Consider the following 23,465-nt stretch of genomic DNA (forward strand, 5'->3'; position numbering starts at 1 on the left):
AAAATAACTAGATGTATTTGTAGAATATGGTACATTTTAAATGCCTTCCTAGAAACTGGAATGGCAATGAACTTAAAAACTATCATGCTTGTACCTTTTTTTATAAATATTTTCATGGGAAAGTTGTGGTTTATTTTATTCTTTGCTAACAGGAGTTTTTTTCTAGAGCTTCCTGTTGAATAACTAAGTAAGTAACAGTGAGTGTGTCTTATATTTCTTTCCTTTCTTTCTTTTTTTTTCCTAAAGAGAAAGAAATAAATGTCAGGCTTCAGTTTTAATTAAGCAATTAACAAAATGTAATATAGAAAAGACAAGAAAAAAAGTTCAATTGTGTAATTTAATTTTAACTGAATGAAATAAGTTAGTGAAGATTAGCTGTTGTTTCATGAGTCTTTTCATAAGGCAGAAAATGGATTTTGACAGCAGAGATAGGGGTAACACTGAGTCTAATTCCATTTAATTAGCAATGTCCAAACTTTCTCAACAGAAAAGCAATATTCTTATTAAATAATACCAAAAGTGCAATGGATTTTGGCCCAGAGTAATGCAGATGTGACCTCTACAAATAAACATTTCCCAAGAGTGGATGCTGCATGCATCCAAAAGGGTATGTTCAAAATAAAAAAAGTAATTACATCACTTCCAGTTACTCCAGGACAAAAGCAGCAACACAGAGTCCCCCACCACAGATAAAATAATAACTTCTTTAACAAGATTAAACAGATTTTAACATTTAGCCATACTATGGCCATAACCAGCTGCCTATTTATTATTTGTATTTGTAAGTAAGGTTTTTGTTGAAATATAACTTACAGATTAGCAGTGTACAAATCACTGGATTTTTACAAAGTTAACACACATAGTAAGGAATGCCAAATTCAAGAAATAGAACAAAGTTGCCCTGCCCAGTCAATATTGCTCCCTTCACAAGTGCATCTGCTATTCTGACTTCTTACGCCATAAATTGCTTCTATTGTTTTTAATTTATGTAAATTAGATCATACAGCATGTATTCTTTTGGGTCTATATACTTTGCTCAAGATTTTGTTTAGGAGATTCCTCCACATTATTGCATGAATTCAAAATGATGCATTGCCATATTCTATTGTATTTATGTACCCATAATATATTTATTAATTTAAATATTGATGGACATTTTGATGATTTCCAGTTTTGTATACTGTTAGGAATAGTGTGGCTATGAAAATTCTTGTGCAAAACTCTTTTGTAAACTAATGGATTTCTGTTGGATATATACTTAGGAGTAGAATCACTAGTTATGCATATATGCAGCTTTCTTTGATACTTCTGGAGAGTTTTCCAATGTAGTTATAATAACTTACACTTCTACTAGCAGTGTACGTGAGTTCAGTTGTTTGACAGTCTAGTCAACACTTAGAATGGGTGTCTTTCATTTTAGCCATTCTATTAGGTGTATAAATTATGGTTTTAATTTATATTTTTCTGATGACTAATAAAGGTGAGCAGATTTTCATGTTTACTGACCGTATGGATATTCTTTTTTGAAAAATTTCTGTTTTAAGTCTCTTAACTGTTTTTTATGAGGTTATCTTCCACTTTTTTATTGATTTGCAGAAGTTCTTCATTCTAGAGTAAATAATTATATGTACTCTTAAAAAAACAAAATCTTTGTATACCCAAGGTCAGAAAGATGTTCTCCTTTGTTTCTTCCTGACATCTTTATCATTTGACTTTTTATATTGGGATCTATATACGTGAAATTGATTTTTGTACATAATGTGACAGAAAGTAGGTAAACATTACTCTTCTTTTTCCCTATGGAAAGTCCATGGTAATCTCAGAAAATTCTAGTAAATTCTCTGATTCTAAAAGACAGAGCCACACCCTTTAGGGAATACTACTAAGAGTAGAATCCAAATAAACTAGGAAAATAGACTTGGGGATAAGGGAGAAAGAAGTTTTAGATAACTGAGGGAAGGGGAACAGTTAGTGGTCCTGAGAAGAATTATCTCAGAAAGTATCTTAAGAGAAAAATGCAAGGTACAAGGGGGAAAGCACTGTTTTATAGTGCAAGACCTATAGATCTATGAACCACAGCATTGGAACCAGAGATTCTTCTTGACCCAAGTCTCACAAATGAGATTACACAGTGGTTATATATTTATTTTTATTGCTCTAAGACCATCTAACATGAGTTTACCCTCTTAAACTTTTAGGTGTACAATATGGTACTGTTAACTATAAACATGATGTTGTACAGCAGATCTCTAAGACTTATTCATCTTGTGTAACTGAAATTTCATACCTGTTGAATAGCAACTCCCCGTTCCCCCTTTCCCCCAGACCCGGCAACCACCATTCTACTCTGTTTCTATGAGTATGACTATTTTAGCTATTCGAGGTTATTTTTTGAAACCTTCATAGTAAGAAAAGAGGGTGCCATAAAGGTTGAAAAGTTTTCTTGGCCTATTCCCTGGCCGATGCCCTCCAACTACCCAGAAATTTATTCTTATTAGTCCAGGAAAACCCTTCTTATTTAAACATAGATGATGACAGCAACAACAAAAATGTTTACAATAAGGCTCAAAAATATTAGAATAAATTTTAAAATGGACTGAATAACAGTCTTTCAGTTACTGATAACATAAAAGGCAACAAATGGAAATAAACCAAATATTTCAAAATAAGCTTTAAAAAAGGAAATATAATTTAAGGTTTGAAAGAACAACATAAATGAGAAATAGAAAAGTGAGCATGTCACTTAAACTTTCTGTTCTAAGCTTCTTCATCTAAATAATGAAAATAACAATTAGAACTATATTATGGGATTATTGTGAAAACAGATGATAAGATAATACATCATCAATTTATCCTGTTTTTCTCTTAAGTGGACCATTCCCATTACCATATAAACATGCCGTAATTTCTCCTTTCAAAAAAACAAAACAAAAACAAAAACTTACTCCATTTTCTGACCAGCTAAGTCTCCATTTCCTTAGTTGCAAAACTCCCAGGTTAGTCTCCAGTTCCTTTCCTCCTATCTTAAACTTACATCAATTAGGCTTCAAATTTCAGTACTCTGTCAAAGATGTGCTTGTCAAAGTCACAAATAGAATCCACACTGCTGATACCGTGAACAATTCTCAGACTTTATCTTGATCTATTACAGCATTTGACAAAGTTGATACTTGTTCCCCTATTTTTTACTTCAGGACATCACACTCACCTGAATTCTTTCCTGTATCACTATCACTCTTCAATTTCTTTTTTTTTTTTGATCCCTCCTCTTCTCCCCATTCTCTTAATATTGGAACACCTCAGGATCAAGTTTTGTTCTTTCTATCCTCTGCCTATACACTTTCCCTTGTAAATCTCATAGTTTCATGACTTGAGATACCATCAGTTTGCCAGTGACTCCCAGATGTATATCTACCGTTAATATCTTCAGAACTGTCCTCCAAACTACAGACTCATATATCCAACTGCCTACTTACAACTTTACCTGGATAGCCAACAGACATTCCAAATCCGTCACATCCAAAACTGAATATCTGCTCTATTGACACCAGCTTTACCTACAGTTTTCCCCATCTTAATTACTGGAAACTCTTTCACTTGTTCAGGAAAAAAAAAAAAAAAAATCTTGTCTTCCTTTATTTCTATTTTTACTTACATCTTACAACCAATTTGCTGAGAAGGCTAATGGCTCTACCTTCAAAATAAATCTAGCACATGACTAGGTCTCACTACATACACTCCTATCATCCCAACTGAGCCACCAGTGTCTCCAGCCTGGAATATTGTAAGAGCCCCCTGGGTGGTTTTCCTGTCTTTACCTTTTCTACCTACAATCTAATCTCAACTCAGAAGCCACACTAATGCTTTTAAAACATGAGTCAGTTCTGTCACTTCTCAGGACCCCCAAATAGCTCCTCATTTCACTGACAGCAAAAGCCACAGCTCTGGCTTGTCTGATTCCATCTCTTCTTGCTCTCTCTAGTTCTGGAAGAGTATGGTTGTAAAATAAAGAAGAAAACAATGTTAAGGTACACTATTATAATCACGTAGGTACCTGATATTCATAAATAAAAACTCATACAATATTGCATTTAAAAAATCCCGTTAGGGCTTCCCTGGTGGCGCAGTGGTTGAGAGTCCACCTGCCGATGCAGGGGACACGGATTCGTGCCCCGGTCCGGGAAGATCCCACGTGCCGCGGAGCGGCTTTGCCTGTGAGCCATGGCCGCTGAGCCTGCGCGTCCGGAGCCTGTGCTCCGCAGTGGGAGAGGCCACAACAATGAGAGGCCCGCATACCGCAAAAAAAAAAAAAAAAAAAAAAAAAAAAAAAAAAAAAGAAATCCCATTAGCTCTCATTTATATCAGGATAGTTTATTGTATAGGTAAATGTTTGAATAATAGCTTGCCTTTTTCTTTTTCTCTTATGCTAATTGCATCATAATATCTTTGGCAATTTGGAGGTCAATTTTAGCCTCCAAATAGTTAGAAAGAAACTCAAAGTTTAAGACTGTCAAGTATATAACGTCTAGGTAGCTTAGGTTTCTGGTCATAGCATATTTGAAGTGTATCACTGATATAACAGAATGAGAAAACTCTTAAGGCAAAGGGCTTATACTAGTTTTATTCTTTTTTCTTTCTCCCTTCTCTTCCTTGTAGCCCTTGTGAATTGGAATAAGAGTTAGGGACTTTGCAAATTCCGCTAATGATATAGTTACAAAAGCCTCTTCCAAGTCAGGTTTAACACTTAATATAAAATAATTCCTTGGCATTTTGAATGCTGTGTACCCATAAAAATTTACCAAAATTCTACCTCCCAAACATTTTTTTTTCATAATTTATATTATCCCAGAACCCTAAACACTATGTCCAACATACACAATCATCAGCAGGGTCTAAAAAGTATCCCCAAATCACTTTTAATAGACAAAGGGAACAAGTCAAATGATGGAAGACAATTAGTGATGACATGTGAGTACAGAAGAAGAGATAGAAGGAAACACAGTAATATTTTTCTAATATGTTGTGCAAGTATCACTCCTGTACTCTACTTAACCCTTATGATTTCAACCTAGAAAGAGTACCAAGAACAAATTGCTTTACTAAGAATAACATTTCTTTTCTTCCCCTTTCTTGACCTGACTCTGGCCAGGTTTATATCTAACAACTTATATTTACTAATTTTCCTCCATTGCTCCATATGTTTTAATGCTAGAGATCTGGAGTAGCCCACTAAAATTAAAGCAGACATTTAAAATGACGATCTTTTGTTTTACAGAAATAAAAATCCCTTCCTTTACTGCTTTTGCTCAGCCAGGGATGAAATAAAATATCGCAAAAGCCAGCTCCAAGCTTCTTGGTTTTCAAAAATGGAAAGAACATTGTCAGTTAATTTCCTTAAAATTCTCCACACTTTACATACCACAGAAAATCTTAATGTACCCCAAGGTTACGTAGGTTTCAATTTGAAAACAATTATAGAGGAATTACAAATATCATTTGAACATATAATTCATTTTTTTCTGTGCAACTTTTAAATTGTCAATATTGTGTATTGCTTCTTCATTAACATATCAAATGTTTCTATACTTTTAAGAGCTATTTACTAACATAATGTTAAAAATTGCATCTTTCATTTCATTAACATTAATAATTATAATAAGAATAGTTCACACTTATAGCACTAAATGTTCTAAGGACTGTTCTCATGCTAAATTTATTCTTTTTTCTTTTTTTAATGGTAAAACTCTTTACAACTGTAATCCCCCATTTTGCTACATTTCCAGTTATCTGGATAGTATTTTTCTTCCCCTTTCCTTTCCCTTCTTCACCTCCCTCTCCTCTTCCTCCTCCTTCTTCTTTGATTAAATTTTTGCCTTCAAGTTATATGTGTTGTGTAGAGGGGTCGTCACATATGCTACTTTATAGGAAGTAAAATTTAGTATAATCGTGTGTTTTACTATCTTGCACTGAATATCATGACCTCAAAATTATTAGAAATGTAAATAATATAATTCAAAATTTTAAAGTTAGAGAGCATTATATAATTGATTTCATAAATTTTAACGAATGTGTTTAATAAAGAAAAAAGTGTATGCTTTTTGAGTCAGCTTCTTCTGTTAAAGGACTGTTTATTTTGAATAAAGTAGAATGGTTTAAAATTGAAGGATGAAACTAATTCTGCTGATATATTTTTATTTTATTATTATTTATTTTTCATCAACAGAACTATCTTTATTCTTCAATTTTAAACCATTCCCTATTCAATTTTATATTAAAATTAGTACTGCTGATTTACTGTTTTATGTTTTATGTCTGAAATATCTTCACCCATGTCCACTACCCTTTTGTTAAATATTGTAACTGAGTTTTGGGAGTAGGTCTCATATTGTAGCATTAAAAAAATCTTTTAAGAAAATATATGAAAAATTAATGTCTTCTATAATATGCCTTACCTAATCATTTTTTTTTTTTTTTTTTTTTTTTTTTTTTTGCGGTACACGGGCCTCTCACTGTTGTGGCCTCTCCCGTTGCAGAGCACAGGCTCCAGACGCGCAGGCTCAGCGGCCATGGCTCACGGGCCCAGCCGCTCTGCGGCATGTGGGATCTTCCCGGACCGGGGCATGAACCTGTGTCCCCTGCATCGGCAGGCGGACTCTCAACCACTGCACCACCAGGGAAGCCCCCTAATCATTTTTAATGATTTAGGGTCTTCATATCTTCTAGTTTTGTCTATTTTGTACGGTAATATGCATTGTATAAGTATTTCAATTGATACAGGCATTTTAAGATGTCATACCTATTGTCATAATATTCTCTAGTATTATTTATTTGTTTTCCCCATACTTTATTATCACTTTCTATACTTTGTTTTTATATAGATTACAGGTTTCTTTTTTGTTTTTGTTTTTGTTTTTGCGGTACGTGGGCCTCTTACTGTTGTGGCCTCTCCCATTGCAGAGCACAGGCTCCAGACGCACAGGCTCAGCGGCCATGGCTCATGGGCCTAGCCGCTGTGCGGCAGGTGGGATCTTTCCGGACCAGGGCATGAACCTGTGTCCCCTGCATCGGCAGGTGGACTCTCAACCACTGTGCCACCAGGGAAGCCCTACAGGTTTCGTTTTGATATTTTATAGTTATTTGGTAGCAGATAACCAAAAGTAAGAACTAAAAATATTTTTTTATACTTTTAATTTCTCTTTTTCCTTTCATGTCAACTTTTCATACTTTGTAAATGTAATCTGGGGTTATAGAGTAAGATTTTTATTCATAAAAAATAATCACAAGAATTTTTATTGGCTTACATTTTGTTACCATATTAACAACAATATTTTATACTTAACTCTATTTCTTTAGCTGAAAGCAATGCTGCCACACTTTCCTTTACTTTTATAGAAAAAAATTACCTGATCTTGAGTTTTTATTTTTATTCTTCTTCCCATTAGCTGAAATATACCTTCAAAAAACTTTTTTTTCAGTAAGGGGATAGAAGCAATGTGTTTTATGGATTCTCAGTTATTTGAGATTATCTTCCTGTTTCATTACTCTAGGAACAACATCATGATTGTATATTTGAGTTTATCCCTTTATTTTCTGTAGAAAATAATTGATTTACTTTAAATATTCTTAATCTCCCAAGAGAACTCTAAAATTAAGATTTTTGCTTCTGTATATACAACATTTGTCTTTTCCTTTTGCTTGGATATATTTAGAATACTTTTCTTTGTACTTTAAAGTCTAAATAGTTATTTGATAATATCTACATAAGAATTTGATTTACTTATTTTGACAATTGACACTAATTAATTTGAAATTTCAGAAAAGTTTTTTTTTTAGCATCTTATTGGATTATAATTGCTTTACAATGGTGTGTTAGTTTCTGCTACATAACAAAGTGAATCAGCTATACATATACATATATCCCCATATCTCTTCCCTCTTGCGTCTCCCTCCCTCCCACTCTCCCTATCCCACCCCTCTAGGTAGTCACAAAGCACCGAGCTGATCTCCCTGTGCTATGTGGCTACTTCCCACTAGATACTGGTTTTACATTTGGTAGTGTATATATGTCCATGCCACCCTCTCACTTTGTCTCAAGTTACCCTTCTCCCTCCCCATGTCCTCAAGTCCATTCTCTAGTACGTCTGCGTTAAGAAAAGTTTTATCTCATGAAAGTTTTCTCTAATAATTTAATTCTTTCAGTATTGCTTCCTTTAGTTTTATTCTGATTTCTTCTTCAGGAACATTAGTTTTCACAGAGTGGAGTTATTTAGTCAATTCTTCCTTTTCTTATCTATTACCTTTTTTCTATTATTTTCATATTTTTCTTCTCCTTCCTATATATTGGGAGGTGTGAAATCACAATTTGGTAAGATCATTTCCACACACCTCAAATATGCAGTTGAATTTTTATTGGATTTCTGGATCCTTTCACTGGATTTTTTTTATTGTTGCTGTTGTCAGCCTAATTCAGTATAATTTTAAATAGTTTTTTTTTCTTTCTTTAAGCCATTTAAGACATTTCTTTCATTGAATTTGAAAAGTGCAGAATACAAAAGATATTTTCTAAAAATTGTTATTTAAAACACATAGAAACATGAAATTTTATTTACATATTCTGGATAACATTTGATTACTGTGTCCAACAGAAATATTTATAGAGACTTTTTTTTAATTTGTATATGAAGAAAATGAGATCTATCTAAATTCAGCATGTTTCTATAGAATATATTATGCTTGCATTATCACCCTTTTGCCCTTCCTCCTCTCTCATGTTTGCACTTTCCTCTGGCTCTCTTTGTCTCTTTCCTCCAAGAGTGGTTCAGTTAGACCTAAAGTCAAATTCCAACTTAATCACTCATTAATTTTAGTTTCTTCAGTCCCCTAACCTGTACAATGAAGATACTATTCTTCCTATCTTTAGTGTAACTGTGATAATGACAATAGAATGAAAGTGGCTAGAACGTTGCCTGAGATAGTGTACCCTCAAGAGTTAAAAAAAAAAAAATTAAACCACACAGGAATCGTAATTAATAATATTAACAATTATTATTATGATTAAAATACATAACACTATTAATAAGGTTATTATTACTGAAATATATTTGCACTATACTATGCTTGTTAATCTTCAAACAGATGAATAAAGAAAATGATTAATGGATAAAGGGTAAAGATAGTTAACCTTGTTTGGGTCAGAGGTTTTCATCAGTGGGAATTTGGAGTGGAGAGTCAGTATCTCTGATCAGTGACACTTATGTCTCAGTGAATAAGATTAAAGCAAATCTTATTTAAGTGGTAGACCTTATTGCTCTACATAATCCAGAATATTAGTTATTGCTCCATCCACATCAATGTTGGAACTAGTGAATATTTGCACCACACGTTGATAATTGGTTCTCTTTTCACTATTTTCCAGCATATTTTTGTTCTTATATTTGATTCCATGGGTTTTTACTGTGCAACCTTTTAGGTATTACCAATCTCCTGTCACATTAACAAAAAAGTACCATTCTGAATTTTAATTATGTTTTCCTCCTTCAGGGAAATATAATTGTCTCTGCAACATAGGCAAAATTTAGGTGTGTGAAAAACTATGATTTTCATCTAATCGGTCAATATTACACCAATATATCGGCTGCTTAACTCCTACAAATACATTTATTTAATATAGAATACTCATTCAGGTACAACATTTGACACATTTTACAACTGAAAATATTTATCTATGGTTTTGACTATGGACAGCTAATATATAGCAACATATTCAGGTTTTTAAAAGAAAGAATGCCTTTGGAATTTATTTTTTGTAATGTCCACAATAAGCAACACCACCTTGCTTGATAGCACCCTCACTCAAATTATAGATGGTTTAGAGATTGAGCTTTCCTAATAGTGAAGTAATGCCACAATTTTCCATAGCTCCCATTATTATTTAAGATGGCTTTTTACATGCTTTAATGAAAGATTTTTTTGAGTATTATTACTTGCAGTTAAAATCTTATGCATTTGTCATCATTGCAATTTTCCTTTCATTAAATTATATATCCACATTAAAATAATTTATATTATGACTAAATATCTCAAGAAGAAAAGGACAATGAGATATGATAAAGTATGTCTTCTCTTTTGCCTCTTTCTCTTAGTGAATCATAATGGTAATTATTCAGAAGGGAATTTAAGATAAATTGTTATAGGACTATTCATTAATTTCTTTTTAGATAATTAGCAGAAATTCTGTCATCTTTATGAGAGGTTTGCGTGGCCATTATGAATTCAAGATGATAATGACATCCAAATGAAATACTTATTTTTGTAGGATTTAAAAGATTAAAGGTGGTATAATCATGTTTAATTGACTGTCTCTTGCCATGAAATATTAAGTAAAGGAAGATGTTATTTCTGAAATAGTATTTTATGTAAGAAGAGTTGAGAAGACCAATGTGTCTCCAGGAAAAAAACATAAGCACCTTCAAGAATTATATTCTATTTACACCTCTAATATGAAGGGTAACCATTGCTTAAATAAAATGTAACACTCGTTAGAGGCTTCTGAATTGTCTGTCTCCACCAGTGAAAATAAAAAATCAATAGGAATAAAGATCAACATTTTTAAAAATTTTAAAACCATTTAATCTTAAATCTGAATCAGAAATAACGGTATGAATTTATGGTTGGTTTCTTAGAAAAAATAACCAGCAAAATTGATTCTAGTTTTGTCCACTGAAAGGCTAGTCATGTAACAATGAGTACTCCCAGCACCTGTAATGTGGTCTCTTAATACCACTTTCAACAAAGGAACCAGGGGTTCCTGGAGAAACAGGTCACCCCAGACTTGGGAGAATTCCATGAGTCTGAAAACTCCTATTTTACCAAAAATGAAAGGGAGCTCTAGGGTCTTTTTAAAGAGTCCTAGAAGTCAACTTTAAAAACAGAACAATTTAACCATCAAAAAGAGCAAAGACTGTAATGTATTTAAACATATCAAATATATTTAAACTCCTAAGTTTAAAATGATACTGAAAGGAAAAAAAAATACTTTACCTTGGGTTCCCTGTCTCAGGAAGTCAACTCATTATTCTGCAAACACAAATATAGGGTATGAACCAAGCATCTCACCTATCTTTCCTAAACAAACTTCTTTTCATGAAAACAGACTAATTGATAGGAAAAGTTGTTCTTTACAAAAGAATTCTATAAAATGCAGATGTAATGAAATAATCAAAACATTACCATTTTATAACAACAAATAAATTAATGGATTCTAGGCAACAATCATCAATGACTGCTAAAACCATGAAGAAAGTCCAGTGGGGAATTTTATAATGAATGGATTAAGCTGAAAATATTTGAATCACTGATCAGTATGAACACTGTTGAAAGACAATATGTCTCCCAGCATAATGCAACAAGAAGTATACAGTATCAATTATAAATTAGATATGGAAAAAAAGGAGGAAGGGGAACAGGCACTTTCGATTCTTTTGTTCATGACCGTATCCCCACACATATAATTATACCTGACACATAATAGACACTGAATAAGTATTTATTGAATAAATGGAAGGATGGATGGTAAATTATTGATTAACTGAATGTAGACAGAGGGCAATGTTAGAACTATAAACACAAAGTCATTTACTTTTTGTCATGGATGACTATATGCAAGTCACAACATCTTACATCAAGCAAATAAAAAAAAATATTTCAGAATAAATGTGTAAATAAAAGGGCTAAATAGAGAGTTTGTTAATCTCTCATGTACTTCTTTTGTTTGTTCTTTAGACGTAGTCCTAATTCTCTCAATGAAATTGATAAAGGATTCATATTTTTTACTTAAAATTTTTTATTATTAATACCTTTTAACATATTGAAGTATTACAGATATATATTATGCACATTTTCCTTCTCCCCATCGGGGATCTCATATTGACATCTTAGAGAAACCTACTTGTCCCCAAAGCATTCCCATTTTCAGTATTTTGTTGAAGATCCCCTACAGTAAATTGCAAAATTGCTCAAAGTTGACTCCAGGCATTGTAAGAAGCCTACACCTTCCAAGCGACTTGGTAAAATCTAAAAACTCCACATCTCCTGAAGGAAAACCACATCAGACATATTATTCTGTGTTATTGTGGGGTTTGTTCTAATTCAACTTGAGGTCAAAAAGTATGTATCATGTCCCAAACACTTGCTGTTATTTTTCTCTAATATTAATTCTAGACCCAATGTAAGCAAAATTAGATTATTAATATGATTGAAATAACATAAAATTTGACATATTTTATGTGCAATACATATTGCATTATTATATGGTTCTAGGTCACATTTGCATACAGCCATAATCTTTGATGATTCTGTTGCTGGAACACTGACATAATTTTAGAATTTAGAATTTAGAAATAATTTTAGAATTTAGAAATAATTTTAGAATTAAAGTGATTGTTTCATCATACCACATTGCAGACCTATACTTAATTTTCATGATTCATATTTACTATAATATTGTCTTGCTTATGATATGTTTACATTGGAAAAGATTAAAATCGACATTTCAACTGCTTATGAAAAAGTTGGATTCCCTAAACTATGTCTCACATTGCCCATTTCATTGACAATTGTTGACCCAAACTGATATTTTAGTCCCTCAATCTTGCCAGCCACTGTCCTGATTTCAGTGTGTCTGGGTCAGGAATGTTCGTCCCTGCCTTCACAGTCTGTAGCACATCTCATCCTAGAGAGGCCTTCCTCCACACAACTAAACCTTGGTCTTCCTGCGCCATTACAACCTATCATAATACTCTGTTTATTTCATTTATAGCACTTCCCACAATTTGTAGTTTATAACTCCTTATTTATTGTCCTCCACCCCCACTGAACTAAAAATCTGAGCAGAGAAAGGCTCATATAGATTTCTTCACCATTGTCACTCAGTACCTTACACAGAAGCATCTGAAGAGTTTCTGAAAGAATTAATGAAAGGCTGAAATCTCTCCTGATATTTTGCATATTCGTTTAAATTTAAGGAACCATAGAAATTATGTAAACAATTCCATTTCCATCTAAATAGCAAATATTAGGAAGCTTGGAACCTGTCGGTTTTTTTTAGGCCCAGGTCTATACATGCCATGTAGATTCTCGAAAATGCTTATTGAATGATTGAATAAATTTTTATAAATAAATAAACAGCTGTAAAAAGGTTGACTAGGGCATGGTAACAAGACAGGAACTCAGGATAAATCTCAAATTAGAGTTGTGACATATTAATTAAAAACTACCACTGTGATGGTGTATGCTAGCCTTGATGGTTTTCAAATTCATAGTGCTTAAACAATTCAGTAAGGCAGGTATATTGTGCATTGGCTCTACCCTATATACTATTGTACTTCCTTTTCCTATGGCTTTGCACTTAGATGAATATTCCTCAAGTATGTTTCTGAGTGGATCTGCTTAAGAGACCAGAGTACAAACTTCCATGGAGAGACAAGCCAAAATGAAGTCTATGGCATTTCTCATTACTCCTGTTGCCTGATTTCCATTAGGCCTGTTGCCTCTCTCCCATTAGGCCCACTGCCTGGTTTTCATGAGTTGCACTGCCTAAGATTCATTAGGCCTGTTGTCTGACTTTTATTAGGTACATTACCTGATTCTTATTAGGCCTAATGCCGGATTTCTTTTCGACCTTTGGCACATGGGGCCAGCGCTCATTGTCATGGCTGGTCCATTGGCTGGACTGTCTTTCCCCAAATTAGTGATAACCAGAACTCACAAGTTCCTGATGCCTGATGAGAGGCACAAGAGAGATTTTCACGACAAAAGCATTTTGAAACCTAGGCTTTTTTGCTTCCTCATCCATTAGAATTCATTAGCTCTTTTGGTTTGAAGTTGATGTAACATTACCTTTTTCAAATCAGTACATGCCACATAAAACAAACTTGCTGCAGAATGAATAAATTAAAAAAAGGATGCCATTAATTTGAATTCATTTGAATTGGAACAAAAATAATTTAAATGATGTTATTAGGTTAATTAAATATTTTATTTTCTATTACATTTATTTATTATGCATTGTGAAATCAGTGACCTTTGTCACAATGTCTCTTTTGTAATTACAAAAGATAATATAGTTTAGTGTCATTAATTTATTTACATGCAAACTGGACTGATACAGTTAAGCCATTTCAGTCCAAACTCAATGTATCTATAAATAGAATATAGTATATTAAACAGATAAACACCTATGCTTTTCTTGAGACGTTATTCTATGTAATTTACATATATGCAGCCAGAAACAAAATAGTTTTTCAATTCACAACTTTTTAACACTCTTAATGTTTTAAGTACAATTTTGTAGATTTAAACATTAAAAAAACTATCTCTTTGAAATATGAAGGAAAACATATATTTTGTGCAATTGGTATGCTCCATATATTAACCAATAAAGTTGATATAATTTTTATCATAGTAGTATACATATCTTTCATAAATAAATGAATTTAGGCTGTTAACTTCTGTTTACTAATGTCATAACAAGCAGTACTGACACACTTAAAAAAAGGCTTTGAATTCAGTCACATTTTCAAATTGTTTAAAGTTATTGACTACTGAATAAAGTTAAATAATAATATTCAAAATTTGAAAGCTGTCCACTGGAAAAATTATTGCCATTTATTCTTAAGGGAACATTAACATTTCCTTGACAATTTCTGAGATTCTACTTTTCATGAAATTTCAATGAATACAATGTTTTTATTTACTTAAAATGTATTGGATGCAATAAATATAATAAATTATATGTATTTTGTGTTTGTAAGTTAAAAATAATACATTCCATGAATTCTGATTCAGGATCAACAACTAGCTCTGAATTCCTTTTTAATGCACATGTGAATTATCTTCTATTTTAGTCCAGGCAACATGGTGAGATACCATCTTCTAATTTCCAAATGTTATTCTCAAATATTTTAGGCAGTGTGCTGACAGAACAGAGGGGGTGTATTAAATATTGTATATTAAATAGTGGATGTTCGCCTGATCAGATCTGGGGGCACAATCTATGTTCAAAAACCCATGTCTTACACACTCACTACTAAATCTGTCCTAGACCGTGAGAGCTTTGATCTTGAGTTTGTCACTTTATTAATCACTTACGTGTGGGAAGCTGACAGCCAAAAACAGTCTCTCTTGACAGTAGTGTTTAGATAAACCGTTCATTAAACATTTGGCCTAGGAATTATGACAGACATATAGGTTTGAAAGACATATTTTGACAAAATGCTTTATTGGGGAGATTCATGCATCACCCATGTCCACATGCATTGATTTATTTCTTGTCAAAACATTAGCTTGCCAACATATAGTCACAGGCTTCTCTGGATTAAGTCGTATTTAAGTACTCTTGAAAAATAAGCATTCCCCTTAAAATTCTTCTGGGAAGGAAATGCTAAAAATGGGGTAATCATCTACCGATGTTAACTTTGACACCCACATTGAACTACATATTGTATACTTCATGGTCTTGTTGATTTAAAGAGGACAATCTGGAATAATTAGACCCCTTTATTTATTTATAAAGAGCTTAAAGAGACCAAACCGCATTCCTTAAAAAACGCCTTCACCCTAGACAGACAAGTGCAATTAGTTTTATTTGCTTTTGGAAAATATGTCTCCTCAAGAACGTGTTGGTGTTCCTGTTTCATTTTTTCTATGTCTATACTACTGCAGCAGATCAAATTTCATTTTTGTGAAATTTAGCCCTTAACTCCAAAATAATTGAGATACGAAAATAATTCTGAAAATCAATAGTAAGAGGAAAATTGTTTCTCACTCTACAGTTTAATTCTAATAGTAAAGTGCTTGTTAACATCAAGCCCCCCACCCATCATTTCTTAGGGAGACTTCCCTTTTATTTAATTTATTCATTAGTTTTAAAATATTGGTCACAGCACCATGTTCAGGAAAGTTGGCGGCTGGGCCAGGAAATCCTTTGTGTCAGTCAGCCATCAAAATCAAAGGTCAAATCAATTGTTTGAAATGCCAACTAGCAGAGATTAGACAATGTGGTTACAAGGTGGCCCCATCATCTCCACGTGCACCTTGTTAGGTCTAATTCCATTGAAAGGCATGTTATTCATGGTTAATCTAAAGCAGCTGAGAGCACGGATCATCCTACAAAGGCTTTTCACCTGTTTCTAACTCTTAGGGAATTATTTCAGGATGTAGACATAAAGATATACAACTTTTAAAAAAATAACAAGGGGAGAAAAAGAAAAGAAAATTCAAGACTGATATATCTGCTTAGACTTCCAGAAGTGGGAGATAGACTGCAGTTTCAACAAAAGCATTCCTCTTTCACTCTGCTCAACACATGGAAGTGGAACTTCAACCTCAAACTAAGCTCATGGCCAGATGGCATTGAAGAATCGGGTTGTTACATATTTTTTGCTGCTGGGATATTTTGAAGCATTGATTGAAGAAAGTAATTCTATTATGATTGTTTATGTGTCAAGTGTATTGAATAAAATGCATGGAATAAATTACTCCATCTCCTCACCTCCTTTTCCAAAGTCTGAATTTCCATAGAACATATCCCAGGTTGTCTTTTTTTCTTCTCTTTTTTTTCACATTTCCAAGTCTGCCTGTCTGCCCCTTCCTACTATGTATTGGTGACTCCACCTCTCATCAAATCATGTATGGAGTCTTTCTTCCTGTGTCTTGGTCACTGTTACCTCAAACTTTGCCCCAGCCAGCATTTCCTATTTACATTGTTCATCTTGACTTGTATCCTTCACCACATTACTGACATCTCTGTCCACTGCCAGTTTGTAATGGAAAATATATGCAAACCCTTTCTGTCAGAGGCTTCAAAAAGCCAAAGAAATGTTCTGGCAAAAAAAAGAAGGCAAATAGGGCTTCCTTGGTGGCGCAGTGGTTGAGAGTACTCCTGCCGATGTAGGGGACACTGGTTCGTGCCCCGGTCTGTGAGGATCCCATATGCCGCGGAGCGGCTGGGCTCGTGAGCCATGGCCGCTGAGCCTGCGCGTCCGGAGCCTGTGCTCCGCAACGAGAGAGGCCCCGACAGTGAGAGGCCCGCGTACCACAAAACAAAAAACAACAACAAAAAAAAACGAAGGCAAATAAAATCACAACTCGTCTTTCTTGTTAGTTATTTTATGCAATCTTTTTTTCTCCTCTAAGATTTAAATAAACTTACCACCAATATATTCCAGTTACTGAAAATCTTTATTCTTTCCATGAATATTTCTTTTCCATTTTGTAACATTTCTTGCTATCTTCTGGAAGAGGAAGCTCTTTCTTGGTTTAACCAGATAGTAAGTTAAAAATCCCTTTTTAACAGCTCATGCTCTCATGAGTATCTGTTTTCTCTTCTCAACCTCCATTGCTTATAGTTTCTCAAGAGTATATTATTTGTGATTTTACATCAGTTTGTGAATAGTGGCCAGTGTCTGATCCACACTGACTCTTTCTAACTTTCTAAATAATTCTCAGATTCCCTTTTCAATTTTGACCAGAGCTGTTTGGAAATGTTGACAGATGTTTTGGTATAAGCACAATAGTCATTCAATAACAGACCGAAATTCAGCAAATATTTGTTATCCACTGTGCCAGGCTTTATGATCGTTGCTGAGTGAATGATAAATAACATAGAAGATGGTATCTTTGCAACGAAGGACCTCATAATTTTCAAGTAAAAACAAGACAACCCAGTAGGAACTCTTGAAAATCATAAGTGTATTATACAGATATTCATGTTCAAAATAATATTTATAGATACCCATCAGTTATTTAATAGTCCATAAAGTGAAATTACACCTAGTTGAAGACTCTCTTTGGAAAAAAATGTATTTTCTACAGTCTTATTTTACATGGATGAGTCAGTGTTACATCCATGGGGTGTTCCTGCATATCACCCTCCCACCAGAATCTCCTCCAGGATGTCATAAGTAAGCAAGCAATCTGAAAAATTCTCTTGATTCCCTCAACTCCAGAAAACTAGATAATCTCAGGTATCATGAGTTAGACAGTTTGACCAGTTAAAACTCAGTTTATGTAAAAAGCACAAGTATGCTTTTGAGAACTTAGAATGTACCAAATGTTTTATAGTTTGGGGAAACATTAATATTAATATAAAATCTTCATGTACTTTGATCCATAGTGCATACTTTGATTGTCCCACATTTCTTGATTCCATGTACAAGTCATGCCTTTTTTTGCCATTTTAACTGCTTCAATTTCCCCCCGTTTAGAATGAGGCACGGTAGTGTCCATACTGTAATCAACATATGGTTTAAACATCGTTCTGTAAAGACCTGATTCATGGTGTTCAAGGCATTCAGTGAAAGATCTTCACAGTAGTTGGCTTCAGTTACAAGTTTAATATTGTCTTTTGAGTATATTTTTTTGTTGTTTTTTATTAAAAGAAAAAAATGAAAGAAAAATATGTCATTGAGACTGATTGTAACAGCCAGCTGTTATGATCTCAATGGAAGTATTAGAGTCCCTGCTTAAGGTGCACTGAAGAATGCCAAGCCTCATAGCAACTCAGCTCATCCTAAAAAGCACTGTGGCCTGGAGTGAAAGCTGCAATTTAAAAATCTCCCAGAGACCCATTATTTGCAAATCATTGATATAACAAACTGGAACAACCCTGGTCCTCCATGTCAATGAATGCTTAGGGAGCTTTTCAATCCACAGAACCTTGTATGCTCAATAACTTTCCATACTAAAAATCCTTATGAAATTTCTGAAGAAAATGAGTAACTGTGCATGAGCCAGAATCCCCTTTAAATGTTAAAAGAGAAAATTACAATCGACTGCTCTGGTCAGTGGTATCATATATGGCAGGGAATACACATAAGTCAAAAGTTAGTTTTCATGTTACCATATTGCATAAAATAAAGCCAACTGGTTATTCAATTTTCTAGCAATAAAAAGCATCTGAAACATCTCTGTTGACACTCCCTCCCCTTGTCTTCCTGCTAAGATCTTAAAAATAAGCTAATGGCTTTCCATCTAAACTTGAGAAGAGGAAAATATCACTCTAGAGTGTCAACCTTTCTGCCAAGTTTAACCACAAAGAGAATTTTCACAGCCTAGGCGCTGACTTTTAAAATAAAAGATTTATAGTATAAACATAGTAATAGGTTGAACTGTTACTAGGCACGGCAGGAATATTATTCTTCAAAGAAGGATACATATGGGTTTGAGCCCTTAATATTTTAATACATGGTACTGGCTAGCTATCTACAGAAAGGTAATTTGGTTGAATATTATTTTATTACTAGAGCTGATGTTACTTCTATGTGTGGTGTCATTGGGAGTCCTCTCTGAAATTTGCAAATAGGAGATATATATCCTTTTGGATGACAGGACTGTTGAAGGTATCACCAGAAAATAGAAACTTAGGGCCACATAGGGGAAAATAAGTAGTCTGTTAGATTGCCAGGGACTGGGGTAAATGAAATAGAGAAACCCCAAGAAATGTAACCAAAATGACTGAAGAAAAAGGCAGGTTTCAAAAGGAAATGCCATGGGATATTACAAGAAAGACGTGTTGACTTGAATTCCAAAAATATCTCTTCTTGTACCAACAATGGGCCCATATTCTTATCCACAAATAGTAATGGATTTTTCTCTCCCAAAATTTCTGCTAGGTTTGAGTTATTATCTCAGTATTAACAATTAAGAACTGAAACTCTGAAACTCTGAAATAAATGATTTGCTCACAGTTATATCTATCACCAAGTGGCCAAGTTTTGATTTCATATCAAGCCTCTTGGCTTTAGTCCTTTTTTTTTTTTTTTTTTGTGGTACACGGGCCTCACTGTTGTGGCCTCTCCCATTGAGGAGCACAGGCTCCGGACGCGCAGGCTCAGTGGCCATGGCTCGTGGGCCCAGCCGCTCCACGGCATGTGGGACCTTCCCGGACCAGGGCACGAACCCGTGTCCCCTGCATCAGCAGGCGGACTCTCAACCACTGCACCACCAGGGAAGCCTGGTGTATATAATACATGTATATATATGTATATATGTATATATGTATATAATACATATACATATGTATTATATGTATATAAAACATTAATTCCTGTGTTAGTACAATAATTACAGTATTAAATTATTATTTTATTATTATTTCTGCTGTTGTTTTATTTTTGTCTTGTTAGCACGTATGGATTGTTTAAAGATTTTCATACCTCCTATCTCCTTTTAGCACCTAAACAGACCACACAGAAGATGTTAGAAATTTCTGTCTCCATTTATAGAGCAAGTTAGAAATTTCTGTCTCCATTTATAGAGCAATCCTAGTGACAGGTGGGATAAGTCATTCATCAAGTACTGTATATAGATTTTGGTTTCCTAGCTCTGAGCTCTTTTCATTGGGATAGTAAAAGACAAGAATATAGATTACACATCCATAGCTATAGATAACAGAGATGATATAGTGGTTCTCATTGGGAGTTAGTTTTCCTCCCAGGGGATACTTGGTAATGTCTAGAGAAATTGTTGTCTCCTCTTGGAGTAAAGAGGATGCCAGTGATATCTAGAAGGTAAAGACCATGGATGACACTAAACCTCCTACAATGCACAGTACAGTACAGCCCTTTATTAACAACTCTATGGCTCCAAATCTCAATTGTGTCAAGGTTGAGAAATCTTGCTATAAAAGGTATAAAAGGGAATCCCCTGGTGGTCCAATGGTTAGGACTCTGCACTTCCACCACAGGGGGCACGGGTTTGATCCCTGGTCGGGGAACTAAGATCCCACAAACCGCGTGGTGTGGCAAAAACAACAAAACAAAAACAAACAAACAAAAACTCTTAAAAGGTATAACAGCTATGTATACAGCTAATATTGCTCTAGATGTAGATATAGTTGTAGACAGACATGGACTTAGACATAGATGATATATAGAACTACATCTTAGGTATTTGTTCTGGTTCCTCCGAAAGATGTAATCAACCTTACTATAAATTTATATACTTTACTGGTTTATATATTTTACTAGAACTAGCATTTCTCCTTATTCTTTCTTTCTCCTTTTTTCTCCAGCTTTATTGTGATATGATTGATGTATAACATTGTGTGGGTTTAAGGTGTGCAATGTGATGATTTTATATATATATATATATCTCAAAATGATTACTACAATAAGGTTAGTTAACACTTCCATTTCCTCCTTTAACATTTTTTTTTTTTTTGTGGTGAGAAAGTTCTGGTCTTTTAGCAACTTTCAAGTGTACAATATTAACTACAGTCATCATGCTGTACATTAGATTCCCAGAATTTACTCATCTTTTAACTAGAAGTTTATACCTTTTGACCACCTTCACCCATTTCCCCCATACTCTCACCCCTGGCAACCACCAATTTACTCTCTATTTCTATGATTTTGGATTTTTTAGATTCCAAATATAAATGAGATCATACACTATTTGTCTTACTCTGTCTGACTTGTTTCACTTAGCCTAATGCTCTCTAGGTTCATTCATATTGTCACAAATTGCAGGATTTCCTTTCTTCATAGGTGAATAAGATTCCATTATATATGTGTATATGTTATGTATATGTGTGTGTGTGTGTGTGTGTGTGTATGTGTGTGTGTGTATTAGGTCAAGGTTCCTAATTTGTTTTTTTAAATTTCTCATATTTACTTGAGCTACTGTTTCTAATATTGTATGTTAAAATCACAAACAAGATTGTGAATTTGCTATTCTTTTTATATTTTTTCTTTTTTTCTTAGTAGAAATCAGAAAATATAATTAGAATATACTATAACTTTTGTATATTTCTGGTATTCCATTCCTTTTATTATTTTTGCTTTTTCATTTTATTGCTTTAAATAATATTTTACCTGTGAGTAACATTATTAGGGCAGCTTTCTTTTTCTCAGTGTTTACCAGGTATTTGTATTTTCATTTCTTAATTTTCACTCTTTCAGGGGAAGAGGGTTCTTTTTTTTTTTTTTTTTTTGTGGGATCTTCCCGGACGGGGGCACAAACCCGCGTCCCCTGCAACGGCAGGCGGACTCTCAACCACTGTGCCACCAGGGAAGCCTGGAAGAGGGTTCTTTTAGTGGAAATCAAGTACATAGCATAGAGCTTGATCCTGTTTTTTTTTTTAACCAATCAGATAATTTTGGTCTTTTAATAAATAAGTTTAATAGTTTACCTTATTTTTAGTTGAACACAGGGATTTTCTGTAATTACTATTTTGTGCTTTCAGTCTATATCCTTTTGATTTCCTCCTCACTCTCCTCTTCTCTTTCCTCCTCTTATTCTTTCCTGTCTTCTCGTGGAGTTGATAAGGTTATCTTTAATACTCCCCCTTTGTTTCCTTCAACTGTTTGGAACATTGTATTTCTGGTGTTTTATTGAATAACTAACATTTTTGAAATACTAAACACTTCTTAACAGCATCTAAAATTGAAAATACCACACATGCAGTCACTGGGCCAGCAGGTGGCTTCCTGCTTGTCCTCAAGCTTCCTAAGTCCCCTAGAGTCCATACAGCTGTAGTGCTGGGCCACATTCTAGTTCATAGCTCCAAGCCTCAAGTTCTGGTCCCAGTCGAAATGGTGCTCCATTGGTTCTCAGTAGTCAACACATGCTGAATTCCCAGTACCATCGTATTATTCTAGGCTTAAAACTAAGGAGATATGTGGCTTTAGCCTTGTTTTCTGTTTCATTTCTAGTCAGGATTGAGGAGGATGCATTATAGGATGAATTCCTTGTGCCATCTTCCCTAACGTTCCCAACTTTTTTTTTTTTTCAATTTGACTTAGGTAAATAAGGTTGATGTTGATCTTTTAGCAAAACTAATTTACATATAGTTTAATGTAAAGAATGACGAGAGGCCAAGGCTGAGGTTGAGGCACATAACAATTGTTCATGAATCACTTGGATTCTTAATAGTAGCCAAGGAAAGGATAGGGATGCTCAAGGAGCTACTACACAGTTGTAGAGTGATAAGCAATTATCCCTGGGAATGGGAAAGAAGAAGAAGAAATAATGTGGCATGCAGTCACCTTCTACTGAATGAAGAAATAAATCAATAGACTATTTGGAACCAAGGAGAGAATGTAGCAGTGGACAGCAACAAATACTTTTCTTTCCTTTTAAAGTAATTTTACATGTCAAATTATTACTATAGTATTCCCACTTCGAGAAAGTAGCTTTGTTTTTGAACCAGAACATTTTGATATGTTCCATTTTATTTGTTATATGTGACGGTTCAATTTATGTAACTCTTTGTAAAATAAACATATGAACTGCATTGGGTTTATATTGAAACATGTAAATATGAGGCCCCTTATTTAAGGGGATAGTCTTTTCTTTCAAATTTTCAGAAAGAAAGTGAGGTGAGAATTAGGAGGGAGAAGTCGTGAGAACATTTTCTGTGTGAAGAGTCTGGATCTTATCAATTTCACAGCCCAGGAAAGTTCCTC

This window comes from Neophocaena asiaeorientalis, unplaced genomic scaffold (genome assembly GCF_003031525.2).
Source record: "Neophocaena asiaeorientalis asiaeorientalis breed wild unplaced genomic scaffold, Neophocaena_asiaeorientalis_V1.1 scaffold15, whole genome shotgun sequence".
Lineage (NCBI taxonomy): Eukaryota > Metazoa > Chordata > Mammalia > Artiodactyla > Phocoenidae > Neophocaena > Neophocaena asiaeorientalis.